The 15,584-nt window shown below is 39.0% G+C and overlaps 1 protein-coding gene across 3 annotated transcripts in view; it reads right to left on the bottom strand.

Moving 5' to 3' along the window:
• Positions 1–15,584, bottom strand: part of LOC106880847 (DET1 homolog) — a 136,257-nt gene that overhangs the window by 42,187 nt on the left and 78,486 nt on the right. The window contains exon 1 of one of the 3 annotated variants that reach the window (XM_089363802.1): positions 647–788. The exons of the other annotated variants lie outside the window; for them this stretch is intronic. The gene's annotated coding sequence lies outside the window, so the exon portion shown is untranslated. Of the gene's footprint in view, positions 1–646; positions 789–15,584 lie in introns of those variants that run through there. 3 annotated transcript variants of the gene reach the window in all.

Raw genomic sequence — 15,584 nt, 5'->3', positions numbered from 1 at the left:
GACTGTTTCCCCTGACCATACATGCACACACACACAAACAAAATTGCAGATTTGTGTCAATGATAGAAATCATTAATATTGCTGAGTAGCCAAAACACAACAGCTGTACATATCTTATATTACTGCAGCCTTAGCACGGCAACAGCTGCACATGTCTGCTATTTAGACAATCCACATTACCTTTTCCTTCTGTGGCCAATTCTATTTGTGTTAGCATCTAAAGTTTCATGCCAATCTGAAAAACTTCAAAATCACATGGTGGGCTAGCAATCCACATGTAAACCACAAACGCAACCACTGTGCACAATTATTCAGACCAGACCATAATATGCACAGCTTATCTGCACAGTTATTTGAACTGCCATGTATTCAGAACTTAATTAATTAGAGACATTGTTATATATCAAAGGTCTTGTATTCAGTATATAGTTTTAATGTTAATTATTATGTTTGGCAGAAGTCATCATCAACATCATAGGAAACACTGCAGATCTCACCAATGAACTAATTTATAACGAGAACATTCCCCGCCTAAAGATGATAGCTTTCTACCCACCCACGTCTGCTTAAAAGGATAAAGAAATGCAAAAATAAATAAATGAATATTAAATAAATAAAAAATTAGATAAATAAATGAATAACTAACTAAATGAATAAATGAAAGCCACAAGGTTTCTAATTCAGCCGGAGGTATTATGTTCTGTTCTCAAACCAGGAATATATTAAGAGCTTTTGCCCTGCACCCCATGCAACAGCTGCCACCTCACAATTGAATAAGGAGTGAGAGTAGAAATGAGAAAATAGGTCAGCAGTGTCTTGTCAAATGTTAAGCAAATTTCAAACTGCCCAAACGACGAGAACAACAACAACAACAACAGAACACACCTTTACGTGACAATGGAGAGAGAGAAAGAGTGCAGACAATTGAATATTTAACATCAGTCACAGTTCAGGAGTTTGACAATCACAATAGAAATCTGTGTGTGTGTGTGTGTGCACGTGCACGCACACTACAAAAGTCACCAGTTCATACCTGCTTTTCCATGCTTGCATGAATTGGATGGGTCTTTTCCAACACAGTAACTGACCATTTGACAAAGCCAAATTCTTGAGATCAACTTTTAAGCATCTCTTCTAATGTCTCTTTTGGTCTTCCTCCACAAGTGCTTTCCAACTGGATTACGTGGCATGTCTTAACCCCACTATTATCCTTCCTTTGCAGCCTATATCTATACCAGCTCAATCCACTCTCTCAAACATGACAGCTCATCCCTTCTATACTCAGTCTTTTTCTTACCTCTTTTGTGCTCTATTGTTAATACACACTAACATCACATTACTTATGGGATATCTTCACTTCATTTCTTTTCCAATTTTCACAGGCATGGCTGTGTGATAAGAAGTTTACTTCCTGACAACAGGATTCCAGGTTCAGTCCCACTGCATGGTACCTTGGGCAAGTGCCTTCTACTATAGCCTCAGGTCAACCAGAGCCTTGAGAGTGGATCTGGTAGATGGAAACTGAAAGAAGCTTGTTGTATGTGTGTGTGTGTGTGTGTGTGTGTTTGTTCCCTATCACTACTTGACAACTGGTGTTGGTGTGTTTACACCCCCCATAACTTAGCAGTTTGGCAAAAGTGACTGATAGAATAATTATCAAGGTTTAGAAGAAAAAAAAACAAAAAAACCCAGTGTACTGGGGTTGATTAATTTGACTAAAATTCTTCAAGGTGGTGCCTCAGAATGGCTGCAGTCTGATAATTGAAGCAAGTAAAAGAATGGAAGAAATATTCTTTGTATTCAGTGCCCATATTTCAACTTCATGCAACATTGTACTTAATACCCAAGCGTCAGACAATCTGTGAGAGAGAGAGAGAGAGAGTGCGTGTCTGTGTGTGTCTGTATGCATGCACATGCATACATAATGAACCATATACTCTACAACATATATTGAGCATTCCTTGGTGCATTCAGGAATGAATGAACAAAGGAGTACTCAATACATGTTGTATATCGTCCATTGAAAATGAATGTTTGTCTCACACCTCAAATCTCAAACAACTGCAATCTCCAGTGAGAAAGCCTGAAAGATTGCAGCGGCATGAAACTCAAGCCTGGCCCTAAAAATGGGTGAAGTTTTCAGTTGTGTTCTATTGAGCTTTGTAACTTAGCAGATCAACAAATAGAAGCTGATAATATACATGACAAACTGAAATACTAGAGTTACTATGAACATCTAGACTCTGGAAGGCAGTACTCCAGCCTGGCCACAACTTAATGATTGAAACCATTAAAAGAAGAGCACACACACACACACAATCATTTTTTAATATACACAAGTGAATAATATATATATATATATATATATATATATATATATATATATATATATATATATATATATGAGTGGGTGTATTTACTTTGGTATTCTATACTTCTTTTCTTTCTCACTTTTATTGCCCATCCTTAAGCTTTTTCTTTTATATCCTCTTGTTTAACTTGTGAGCTTCTATCTAAGCCAAGCTATAATGCGGTATGGTATCGCAGTACCACCAAACCACTGTCAGCATATGAAAATATATGTTTTTATTTAGGTGGCAGGTATTTCGGGTGTGGCACAAATCTGTTGGATTGCTAGACAAGAGTCATGAAAATGTACATAAATTTATTCACACACAACTAGCAACACATTTTCACACCCAATGAATATGCATACATACATACATACAAACATGACTACATACATACAACCATACAAACATGACTATATACATGCATGAAGCTTGTAACAATACATAACCAACCACATGGTTAATGTAAAGTTAGTAGTAGAAAATGTTAAGATCTGTCCTTGTAAGTACAAAATGAAAGTGTATTATCCAGTGCAGACCGCATTTTTCTGATAATGTCTTTAAGTAGGGCTGTGTAAGTTTAAGAAGTCTGTTTTGTAACCATGGTGTTTTGGTGTTGATTACACCGTGCGACACCAGGGGCAATTATCTCCAACAACAGGTGGAAAATGATGTGGAAGTCTGCCTAAAGAGCCGATCCTATTCTTGGCTGGTAGATATAATTTGTCTCCTGGTTTAACATTACCACCTGGCCTATGGTTGCCATCAGCAGATTTCATTCTGTTGTAGGCATTTGGGCCAGGTTTCGGGTCTGAGAGTAGCTTATTTCATTCCTCCCAACAGTTTTGGAGGCCTTGAGAATGTCATGGACACTCACACACACACACCACCACCACCACCATCATTTAACATTTGTTTGAGCTGGCAAGATAGAGAGCTGCATAATGGTTCAATTGTCTGTTTTGGCATGGTTTCTACAGCTGAATACCCTGTTCAATGCCAACCACTTTACAGATTGTACTGAGTGCTTTTTATGTGGCACCAGCACAGAAAAAAATGTTGAGGTGCTTGGTATGAGCAATACTGTCAGTGTCCATCATAGCCTCTAGTAGTTATGAGTGCTGTCACTGTCTGACTGGGTAATGGGTGCATTTTGGGAGTGGACCCATTCACTTGAGTCATGTCTGTCACATTTTCACAAAGAAATTTCTTCCCCCCCCCCCTAGCTGATTCAGTCATCCACAAATAATTACTTTTAATATTGGTATAAAGTCAAAAATTTTTATGAGGAGGAGGAGTTAAGTTGATTAAATTAACTTCAGTATTTGACTGGTATCTTATTTTATCAACCCTGCCAAAAGACAAAATGCAGAATAGATACTGGTGGGGTTTGAACTCAGAATGTAATGTGCCTGAACAAATACCCTAAAGCATTTTGTCTGATGCTCAAATGATTCTGTCACCTTGTCATCTTAACAAAACAAAGTCAGAAGAAATGCCACCAAGCATTTTTTTTTTTTTTGGCATGCTAACAATTCTGCCAGCTCACTGCAATAATAATAATAATAATAATAATAATCCTTTCTACTGAAGCCACAACACCTGAAATTTGGGGGAGCTGAATAGTTAATTACATTGACCCCAGTGTTTCACTGGTACTTAATTTATTGACCCCAAAAGAATGAAAGGCAAAGTGGACCTCAGTGGAATTTGAACTCAGAATGTAAAGATGGATGATAAGATGCTGAGCATTTTGTCCAGTGTATTAACAGTTCTGCTAGCTCACTGCCATGATGATGATGATGATAACAACAAGAACAGTTTCAAATTTTGGCACAAGGCCAGCAACTTTGGGAGAGGGGATAAGTGGATTAAAATGACCCCAGTACTGGTGGGGGGGATAAGTCAATTAAAATGACCCCAGTACTGAGCTAGTACTTATTCAACCCCGAAAGGATGAAAGACAATGTTGACCTCCATGGAATTTGAACTCGGAATGTATAGCTGGATGAAATGCCACTAAGCTATTTTTTCTGGTGCAGTAACAATTCTATAAGCTTATTGCCTTAACAACAACAACAACAACAGTAACTATAATGGTAACATACTTGAAAAATCTTTAAGATATTGAACTTACCAAATATAATTACTTCCATAACAATAAAGTAAAAAAAAAAAAAAAACCAACAAAAAGTTTAGAACAACAACAAACTTCTTGGTTGATATCATGGCTTTCTAATGAGAGGAAACTAAGAAGCACCTCAACAACAATAGCAACATCATTCTAGGGAAAATCTGTTAAACTAATTAAATATTGCACTCTTTCTATAAGAGGGTGTGAGGAAATCATTGGCAAACTGGAGCCCAAGAAATTAATATAGATTGCTATCTTCAATCGACAGCATAAAAATAAATGCTTATATATACATGTATATATATATATATATATATATATATATATATATATATATATACATATCTATATATATATTGATTTATTTGAATACATACAAATATAAATTCAGATATGCACACTGATATATATATATATATATATATATATATATATATATATATATATATATATATATATATATAAAGAGAGAGAAAGCAGAACACAGTGTGTGTGGATATATACATAAATATATACACTTGTGTGCGTACACACACAAATGTAAACACAGAGTCTCCAATGGCCCAATTAGATAATATTTGGAATTCATAAGCATTAAATTCTTTTCTTTGCCTTTTCAATCTGATCTAGAATACTACACAGCAATACAGTGTAAGGACAAAGTCTGCAGTAAAGTTTCACACACAGTGGGCATGATCCAGCCGTCCGTTACTGGACCCATATGGAGAGAGAGAGAGAGAGAGAGAGAAAGGAAGAGGGGAGGGAGAGGACATAGTACAGCTAGGGAAACACCACTGTATTCCATTAACTCAAAATTGGGAGGAAGCCCTGTTTCAACCTACACATCGATATAGTGTATGACCATAAGTTACCAAAGATCCATAATCATTACAGTACTAGACATTGTGTCGATCTCACTCGTTCATGAAAACTGTGGGCACAGCGTCCAGAACAAATCAGAAAAAAAAAATAGTTTAATGCAATGTGTTTGGCTGGCAGAGAATTTTACGAAGCAGTTGTTTGAAAGTAATGAATTAGTTGAGGACACAAATTATTTTATTTATATGCCGGGATGAGGGAAGCTTTACTTCAGAAAGAATTTTGGAAAGATTAAAAGAATAAAATCAGCAACAGGAAATTACTTATTGACAAATGAAATCAACTGTAATTTCAGAATTTGTTGTGAAGTGTCTTGTTAGTCTTACTGCCACAATGTCTAATCCCTGAAACTGCCACTCCATTGGTTATGACGAGAAGAGTTCCAACTGACTTGATTAACGGAACAGCTTGCTCATGGAATTAACGTGCAAGCGGCTGAGTACTCCACAGACATGCATACCTTTAATGTAGTTCTTAGGGAGATTCAGTGTGGTACAGAATGTGACAAGACTGGCCCTTTTGAAACACAGGTACCACTTGCTTTTGCCAGCTGTGTAGGCTGTAATAATGTGAAATAAGTGTCTTGCTCAAGGACTCAGCATGCTGCAAGGTATCGAACTCACAGCTTTAGTCTTGAGTGGAATACCCTAACCACTTAGCCATGAGCCTTCATAACTCTTGAAAAGTGTGCTTTAGAAAGACCAAATTAAGTTTGAAACAAAATAGAGAGTCCTGTATAAAGAACTAATTAAATCCTTTTACTCTGTGGTTATCTAATCAATTTTGTTCAGTTGTTGCTAAATTAACAACAACAGCAGTAAATTGGAGTAGGTAGCGCAAGATAACTTAATTATTTCTTTAAGTTAGTGTTATTGGATTTATTGCACTGATCTTTGCTAAACAAGCCTCAACAGCTAATCCAAAATGCATTGGAGTACCATCAGCAGTAATTGTGTTATTTTCATAGGAATTCACTGAAAATAAGGATCGCTAAGAGGAAATTTCATTACCAAGTAGTAGACACTTGAGAAGGGTTTGTAACAAGGCACACAATTTAAGGTCTGTTTAAGGTTGCCACGAGCCTACTATTAGGTGGGAAGAAAGTAGTCTAGTGGACTTGAAACTGATGACAATATAAGATATTCATAAAGGGGCAAGCTGGCAGAATTATTACCATGCCAGGCAAAATGCTTGGCAGCATTTCATTTGTCTTTATGTCCTGAGTTCAAATTCCATTGAGGTTGACTCTGCCTTTCAAGGTTGGTGAAATAAATACAAGTTAATCAACAAGCTCTCCTTTCCCAAACTTTCAGGTATGGTGCCTATAGTAGAAAGGAATATATGGTATCTAGTCTGCAGGGCCTTCAGGTATTATGTAACAGCTTTAACATTATTAGTCCAAGGAAAACGATGGATTTTGGACTTGCTGAAGAATATGGCTGCATGGCATATAAAATTCAACTTGAGGAAATCTCAGCGCCTGAGTATCCTCAGAGGAAAACTAACATCATCAGCATTCAGGAGTCTGAGATTCCAACAATTCAGGAGAAAGGAAGCTGATACTTTGGGAAGAATTATGACAACACCATGAAAGATAATGGCAATACTGAAGACTCTGAGACCCGACTTGCCCAGGGCAGTTGACAATAGTTAGCTATTTGGGAGGTTTAAGGCAAAAATCTCTCAGAAAACATGATGAAATTGAATGGGAAATCATTTGTCAGGTCATTTTCACCCCCAAGACAAGATGAGTTTAAGAAGAAGGAATTATTCTATTGAGTACAAGTAAGGAATCCTGGAGGAATCATTGGGCAAGAATCTTGCCGTTTTCTCTAAAAAAAAATATGAATTCCCCTGAAAATAAACCCTAATACGACATTTTGGAGTGAAAATCAATATAAGCCTGGTCTTATTTTCGAGGAAACATGGTATCTACAAATGAGAGTTAGAAGCGTTGACAAAACTATAACGACCAGTAGGAAGTGACCCTCATCCCCCACTCCTCACAAGAAGCTAAAATGTGCTGGAAGCATCAGGAGATTGTTGTTGGGAAACCACACCAAAATGGAACATATGAGCGAAAGGTAGTCCTTTTAAGCCATCTTAGTGGGCAATAGACTCCTAATACTTGTCCAACCCATGCCAGTATAGAAAGCAGAAATCAAAGGATGAAAATGATAGAGGTGCAGATGAAATAAGTACTATGTTACAATCCACGAAGGCAGTGCCTATTTATGGCCTCTCTGTATCATACATGTAAAATGTCTTCATTTCGATCCATATCAATAGCTGAAGAATCTTCATTCTTGGCTACCTTGTTACCATCTCTACAGCTGAAGGGCCCTCATTCTCTCTTCTCATGTTTCTCCACAATCACAGTTTTATACCAAGGGCCTCTTCTCACATTTACAAGAGTCCTCTTTCTGCCACAGTCAACAGAGGGCAGATGGGGTGAAAGCGCCATGAATGAAATACTTTTCGAGTTGGGTGTGTTGTATGGGGTGGGGAGTATGTGGGAGCATGGGGGATGATGTTTGAACAATCAATAGCAGTACGTCTGTGGTTCCATGTGCGTAAATCTGCATACATAGGTGAGTATAGTCGTTGTGCATGTTTGGATGTGTATATATAGGGAGTGGGGGGTACATAGCCTCTGGCTGCAAAACAAAAGTAGAGAGGCGTAGAGGGGGAACAATGGTTGATTTTAAAAAATTAGAAATGGTACAGTGGTATTGGAAAGACATCCATATCCTCCTCATCAGTTAACAACAATAACCCCTGCTAACTCCCATGCATAACAGCTACAGACATGACGGTAGGAGAGGAAGGGGAGGAAAGGAGGAGAGAGAAGAGGAAGAGGAAAGCAAAGAGGGCAGGTGAGAAATACTGCTGGAGAATACAAGCAACAATGGAACAAGAGAGTGAATGTGTGTGTGTGAGAGAGAGAGAGAGAGAGAGAGAGAGAGAGAGAGAGATTGGGAGGACAACAACTAATAAAGACAAGTTCAAATAAAACTTTAGAACAATTAGAAAAGGTAGTAATTTTGAATGACTAAAGAATCTGCCTATAAGTCTGTATCCAAAGCTGTTATCTGGATACAGGTGAAGCCCATGATCAAAGGCATTCCAGCCATGACCATGCAGCCTTCTTTTTTTTTTTTTTTTTAGGGATTCTTCAAGACAATAGAGTCTGGTTTCTGGGAGATTCAGTTGCTATTCTGAAATAGGTTGGGCAACCATGCAGAGGCCAGCCCACTTCAGAAATTGGTGTCTGTGTTTTTCTGCTGCTGTTTAACCTCGGATAGCTCAGACCCAGCAAATCTATTGTGAAGACATTCCGGCCATGCCCAGTCAGTCTATTTCGTTTTTCAGATACAGTGTATCTCAGATCACAATGTATCTTGTTATTTTTTTAAGACTTTAAGATGTGATTCAAGGAATACCAGATTGTTATTTCTAGCAGGTCAAGTGTTGTTGCTGCAATGTTAATGGTAGTGAGGAAGTGGTACAGGCTGTTGTGGTGGGAAGGATAAAGTGATGGTGGCACTCTTTTATCTTACTTGTTTCAGTTCTTATATTGAGGCCATGCTGGGGCACTGCCTTGAGGAGTTATTTGTTTCTTATTTGTTTCTTTTGAAGCTTGGAACATTCAGTCTCTTTTGCCGAACCGCTAAGTTACAAGGACTTACGCTAACACCAGTTGCCAAGCAGTGGTGGAGGACAAACACAGACACAATCATACACACACATGTTTTGGTCACATGGTACAGATGGACGACGAGTTGCATAAAGAAAGGCCGATCACTTAAAGTGGAGGGAGGTTGTGGAAGTAGGAAACCCAGGAAGACATGGGACGAAATATTGAAGGCCAATCTCAAAACACTGAACCTTATGAAGGTGATGACAGAGGACCAAGATATGTGGTGCATTGCTGTACTTAAAAAGACTAGCCCATCCCAACAGAATTGAGATTCTAAAACCAAGGTGCCACGTAAAAAAGCACCCAGTACACTCTGTAAAGTGGTTAGTGTTAGGAAGGGCATCCAGCTGTAGAAACCAAGCCAAAACAGACTATGAAACCTGTGTGACCCCTGGCTTTGCCAGTTTCTGTCAAGCTCTCCAAACCCATGCCAACATGGAAAACAGAGGTTAAATGACAATGATGATATGATGAGCTTGTTTCAGTTTCCATCTACCAAATCCACTCACAAGGCTTTGATCAACTTAAGGCTATAGTAGAAAACACTTGCTCAATGTGCCGTGCAGTTGGACTGAACCTGGAACCAAGTGGTTGAGAAGTAAACTTCTTACCACACAGCCATGCGTGCACTTATGTTGCATGTTAGAGTTGTTTGTTAGCGGTGATAGTGCGCTGTTGATGCTGATGATTGTAATAGTGTTTGTTGTATGGGAGGGTGTTGTGTTGTGGTCATGGTGTGGCTTGATAGCTGATGGTATGTTATGGTGGTAGTGTTGTACGATGGTGGTAATGTTGCGTAGTATGGTTGGTACTGTGGTGGTGTGGTGCTAGTTGAATAGGACAAATGGAATGGAGGGGGGAAGGGATGGAAGAAATGGGAGGGGACAGAGGGAGGGTGGGTGAAGCAGGGGTGGGGTAAGGAGGAAATTACAATGATGTGGATGGCAAGCAGGCGAAAACTACGAAACAAATACGCAATGTATGTGCATACCGTGTGTGTGTGTGGAGGGGTGTTGGTAGGTAAAGAGAGGCTGTTGGGGCATGGAGCAGTGTAGAAATAAAAGGATACAGGAGCAGGGTGAAAGTGATGGAGAGGGAGGTGGCAGGGGAGGTGGCGAGGGAGCTGGCAAGCCGGTTGACTACAGACAGAAATATGAGAGAAATAAAATAAACATTATTTCACACACACGAGGAGCACGCACACTCAAATACAAACATCGCATGTATGCACACACACACACACACACGCACGCATGTGCAAGCATGCATACATTTACACTAACCGGAGTCCACCCTTCATCCACCCGACTACATTTTCGGCTTTCAGTTTTCTCAAATTTGCTTGTTAGTAGAGAGAGGTAGAGAGAGAGAGGGGGGAGGGGCTGCTGAAAAGAGAAACCCCCCATCACCCATGCTATGCCCTCTCCCCACCCCACGTTATCAATGGTCCCTTTTACTCCCTCAGTCACGTGTGTTCCTATGCTACTCCAATATTACAGCAGCACATCCGACAACAATGTTTGGACAAACACTGTAAAGAGGCCTCTACAAGATGAATAAGCATGCTAGAAATAGCACCAAAATTACCCACATATAATACTATTGTCTTAAAAAAAAAGAGAAAAAAAAAGCAAAGGACACATTGGTTAATGTATTCCTAGAGACATTATGCCAGATAAAAAAAAAAACAACAAAAGAAAAGAGAGGATAGTCACAAATAGAATGTTTTTGTTCAAAGGTAGGATCACACGAACAGGGAAGAGCTGAACTTAAATAACAACAATCTATTTGGATTCTGAGTCCTCCTTTGCACACACATATGGTGAAGGTGCATGACTTTAAAAGTTAGGGTATGCAGCTCACAGTCGAAAGGTCGTGAGTTCGATTCCTGGTGGCACATTGTGTCCTTGAGCAAGACTTTATTTCACGTTGTTCCAGTCACCTCAGCTGGCAGCAATGAGTTTGTACCTGTGATTCAAAGAGCCAGCCTTGTCACATTCCGTGTCATGCTGAATCCGGTTGGGAACTACATTAAGGGTACACGTGTCTGTGAAGTGCTCAGCCACTTGCACGTTAATTTCATGAGCAAGCTGGAACCCTTGTTGCTGTTGCTGATGGGGTCACAGCTTTTTCCTTTTTTTGCCCGTTCACATATACATCCATCCATCCAACCAACCAACTAACCTACCCCCATTTCATGCATAATGACTCTTTCAGTCAGCCATCCATAAGCCAGTCCTCCAGATGCAAACTTCTTAACAACTGCTTCTAACAAAGGCATTCCAGTTAGGACCATCCCAACATTTTCCTATGTGCAGGACCGAGGACCACAGTATCTAATGTGTCCTCTTCTTCAAAGATGACAATGAGTGATTTGAAGGCGATTTAGCTGCTATTCTCTTAAGTCAAACAACAACATAGAAGCTTCCTCATTGGTTTCTTTTATTGTGATATGGCCCTTTCTTTTCCATATTCCTTGCACCCAGCAAACTCTGAATCCTGTCTCTCTTTCTCTTACACTGACATTCCAGCCTTGACCATTCTATAATTTTTCCAGACATAACGTTTACATTATCCTTCCTTTTTTCTTAACTTGTATGATGTGATTCGAGATAAGATTTGACTACAATTTTAGCATGACCTCATAAACTCCTTATCAGGTTTTTTGTTATAAAAAGAGAGGACTAAAGATTAGCAAGGGTAGATGTAGGACCAGCTGATTAGGCACAAGAGTAAGTTGGCCCTCATTGTGAGGTTAACATTAGATATGCTGCACAGGCCCATGAAACCTTTGTTATGGAGGAGGAGGAGGAAAAGAAGGTAGAGAAAGAGGAGGAGGTAGAAACATGCACTAGGAAACTTGGACTGATTATAATATTATAATTGCATTTTATCATAGCGCACAAAGCCTCAAATTTGGTGGTGGTGATGGTGGTAGCAAATAGTCTGTTATACTGACACCTAGTACTTCACTGGTCTCTCCATTTGTAAATGATAACTAAATACGACTTTAATCATTATAAACAAGGAATATGGTTTGTAAACTTCCAAGTTGAAATTAGATAAAGAGTTGGAAAAAAATTAACAAACATTAATTAATTATCTACTGATTAGTTTAAATTAGAGTTCAGTTTCCTTTTTTGTTTTTTCCTGAAGGAATTTTAAGAGAACTCCAAGAGAAAATATTTGCTAGCTGGCTAATACCATGTTCATTTGTAATATTGCTCCTAGAGGTTGAAGAGCCAAACCACCAAATGTCATAACCTTTAAAAGACTGATTGACCTATCCCTCAAGGATTCCCAGCTTTACAATCTTAACTGAAGTGTGCCGGTTAGAAACATACATTCTTAATCTCTGCCATTTTCTTGCATTTTCGAAAACCTAACAAGAGTTGTGTATGTTTTGAGAGTAATATTGTTATTTATTTAACCTCGTTTTTGTATACCAGCTGGGCTAATCTAACAATTTATATTGCTATGTAGTGTGCTAATTGAAAAATTATTCACTATTAAAGAAGAAAGGGGGAGGAATGCTGCAGAGAGAGAGAGAGAGAGAGAGAGAGAGAGAGAGAGAAAGAGAGAGAGAGAGAAAGAGAGAGAGAGAAAGAGAGAGAGAGAGAGAGCGAGAGAGAGAGAGAAAGAGAATTCCCTCCAAAATTTAAACCTTATCAAATAACGCAACTTTTGTTGATGCTATTCAAGAAAATATTTCAAACAGATGTTGTGGGTCATATTGAAGGTTTAAAAAAAATATTAAAAATGAGAGAGAGAGAGAGAGAGAGAGAGAGAGAGAGAAGGAGAGAAAAGATGAAAAATGGCAAAACAAGAAAATGGTAAAAAGAGGTGAACTACTCTGGAAGGGGAATATTTATATATACTGAACAATGTTTGATATAGACATATTCCTGAATCAAGCTTTGAAATGTTGTAGAAGGATCTGGTAGGAATTTAATATTTAATCTTAAATCCATGTTGATATTTTGGTGAAACGATTGAGCAATTCACATCTCCAAACCAACAAAGATGGGGCATGTTAAAACGAAAAAAGGAAACGAAAAAAAAACACCATTTGTGAGAGATTAAGAAAAAACAACAAATTAGTACTATTTTAAGGTTTAGTCAAATGAGGCAAAGCAGCACTTTGTTCTTATTTTTATGGAGACTCCAAGACTAGTACGAGAAAGAATGTTGATATTCTCATCAAAGAGACCATGTTCACATTACTCAAGGTGTTGGCTGTGAGCTGGTGGGCAGGGCTGAACCTGGGACAACATTTAATCTAAGTAAATGACTAGAAAGATTTTTTTTTATATAAGGGGTGTTGTCGTTTACTTGCAGTTGCAGTCATTTCAATAAGGGTAGAGGCTCTGAGTGGTTGGCGTTAGGAAGGGCATCCAGCTGTAGAAACTCTGCCAAATTAGATTGGAGCCTGGTGTTGCCATCCGGTTTCACCAGTCCTCAGTCAAGTCGTCCAAACCATGCTAGCATGGAAGGCGGACGTTAAACGATGATGATGATGAGGAGGGGATGAAAAGACAAGGGGTGCAGGAGACAAAGACTGTGCAAAGGAAGAGATGCAGGGGAGAGGGCGTGAGAGGTGAAAGGTATGAGAGAAAGAAGAGGGGGGGATGAAGGATATGCAAGAGGGGTGTAGGGGACAAGCAGTTCAGAGAGGATGAGGGGTGGTGGGACAAAGTATGTGCAAGGGAAGAGGTTGGGGTCAAGGTTAGGGGTTGGGGGAGGGAGAAAGAAGGGTGTGAAGATGAGGATGAGGGTAATGAAAGTCTCTAAATATTGCAGAGGTTGAGAAAAATAAATTTATCCAATACATACAAAATCTTATCAAATAAACTAGAATATTTAAGAACTGCTATTCCCTCACCTCCAACAATTAAACTGTAAACAACACAAAACAGTTATGAACACCAATAACTACACAGTTGTTGTTGATGTCAGTCCTCAACAAAGCAAACAAGCCTATGATTACATGTGTTCCAGCCAGGACCATCTTGTCTTTTTTACCAGGAGGATATATCTAAAGCTGTGTCCTTCCATTTTCAAGGTATGAATTGAGGGAGATTTACCTTCTCTATCTAGCAGGCTGAACAATTACATAGAAGCATCTTCATTGGCCCACCAGAATCAATCTACTTCCTTGTGCATGAGAGAGAGAGGTGGTAGTAGTAGAGTTCGCTAAGGCTGACTGATCTGTGAAATTCAAATCTTGCACCAATCTGCCAACAGTTGAGAAACCCAGCCTCAGCAATGGTAATTATTAATCCATTTTTGCAGGCATCACTTCATTTAACACCTAAGTTACCAATGTTTCTATGAGAGGTCTCGTTAGGAACATTGTCAGGTTCTGAGTTCTACCAGCTGTTGAGATGCTTGTTCTAACGGATGATGTTACCATCTTTTGCTGTTCTCTGATGTTCATATGCAACAGACGGAGGGTGCTGCTTACCCCCAAAACTTGTTATATTTCACACATTCGATAGCGTATGTATGATGTAAAATGTACATTTGTTTATACACATTATATATTTTACTATAATGTACATCATTCATGTCTTGATCATCATCATCATTAGTGACATAACTGGCAACAGAGCCTGTAAATAATTGCTGTTGAACTGCTAGAAAGTCCATCCAAATAACACACACACACAGAGTCATGCCTACACCTATATCATCATTTTAATGTTTATTTTTCCATGCTTTCATGGATCAGACGGAATTTGCTAATGCAGATTTCTTGCAGCTGTATAACTTTCCCTTCCTATTGTCAACCCTCACTTGTTTTCCAATCATGGGAACATTTCTGTCCGTGGGAACACTGGATACGTGGGGCATTGTTTGCATGATGGTAAATCATTTATGACTATTTTGTAATGTCAAGTAGAGACACAGATGCATGTAATGTGCTTTTTTTCTTTCTCTCTCTCCAGTTTCTGCCAACTAAATCCACTCACAAGGCTTTGGTTAGCCTGAGATTATAGTCTAAGACATTAGTCCAAAGTGCCATGGTGTTGGAATGAACCCAAAACAATATGGCTCGAAAGCAAAATCATTAATCACACACTTATACATACATCTCAGGGCCTCCCTAAGCCAGAGCTGATCATGGGTAGTGCTCTTGCTGTTTTCAGCTCAGCTGGGACAGTGCCTCCAGTGGTTAAACAGACTTATGCAAGAGTTACAGTGTCTGTTATATTGAGCACATGTGACAGAGACTGCACGTATGTATCAGACACAGATGCATATATACATAGAATCACTCCCCTCAATATTATTCCCCACTTAGTTGCAGGGTCTTATGTTGCAAGTACTTTGGTGATCTCAATGGTATCACATAAAAAACACTCAGTACACTCTCTTTACTCTCTTATACTTGTTTCAGTCATTTGACTGTGGCCATGCTGGAGCACCGCCTTTAGTCGAGTAAATCGACCCCAGGACTTATTCTTTGGAAGCTTAGTACTTATTCTATCGGTCTCTTTTTGCCAAACCGCTAAGTTAC

The sequence above is a fragment of the Octopus bimaculoides genome, chromosome 15, assembly GCF_046866305.1.
Source record: "Octopus bimaculoides isolate indiv1 chromosome 15, ASM4686630v1, whole genome shotgun sequence".
Taxonomy (NCBI): domain Eukaryota; kingdom Metazoa; phylum Mollusca; class Cephalopoda; order Octopoda; family Octopodidae; genus Octopus; species Octopus bimaculoides.
Note: the sequence above shows the minus strand (reverse complement) of the source record. Positions and strands in the feature narration are given on the sequence as shown.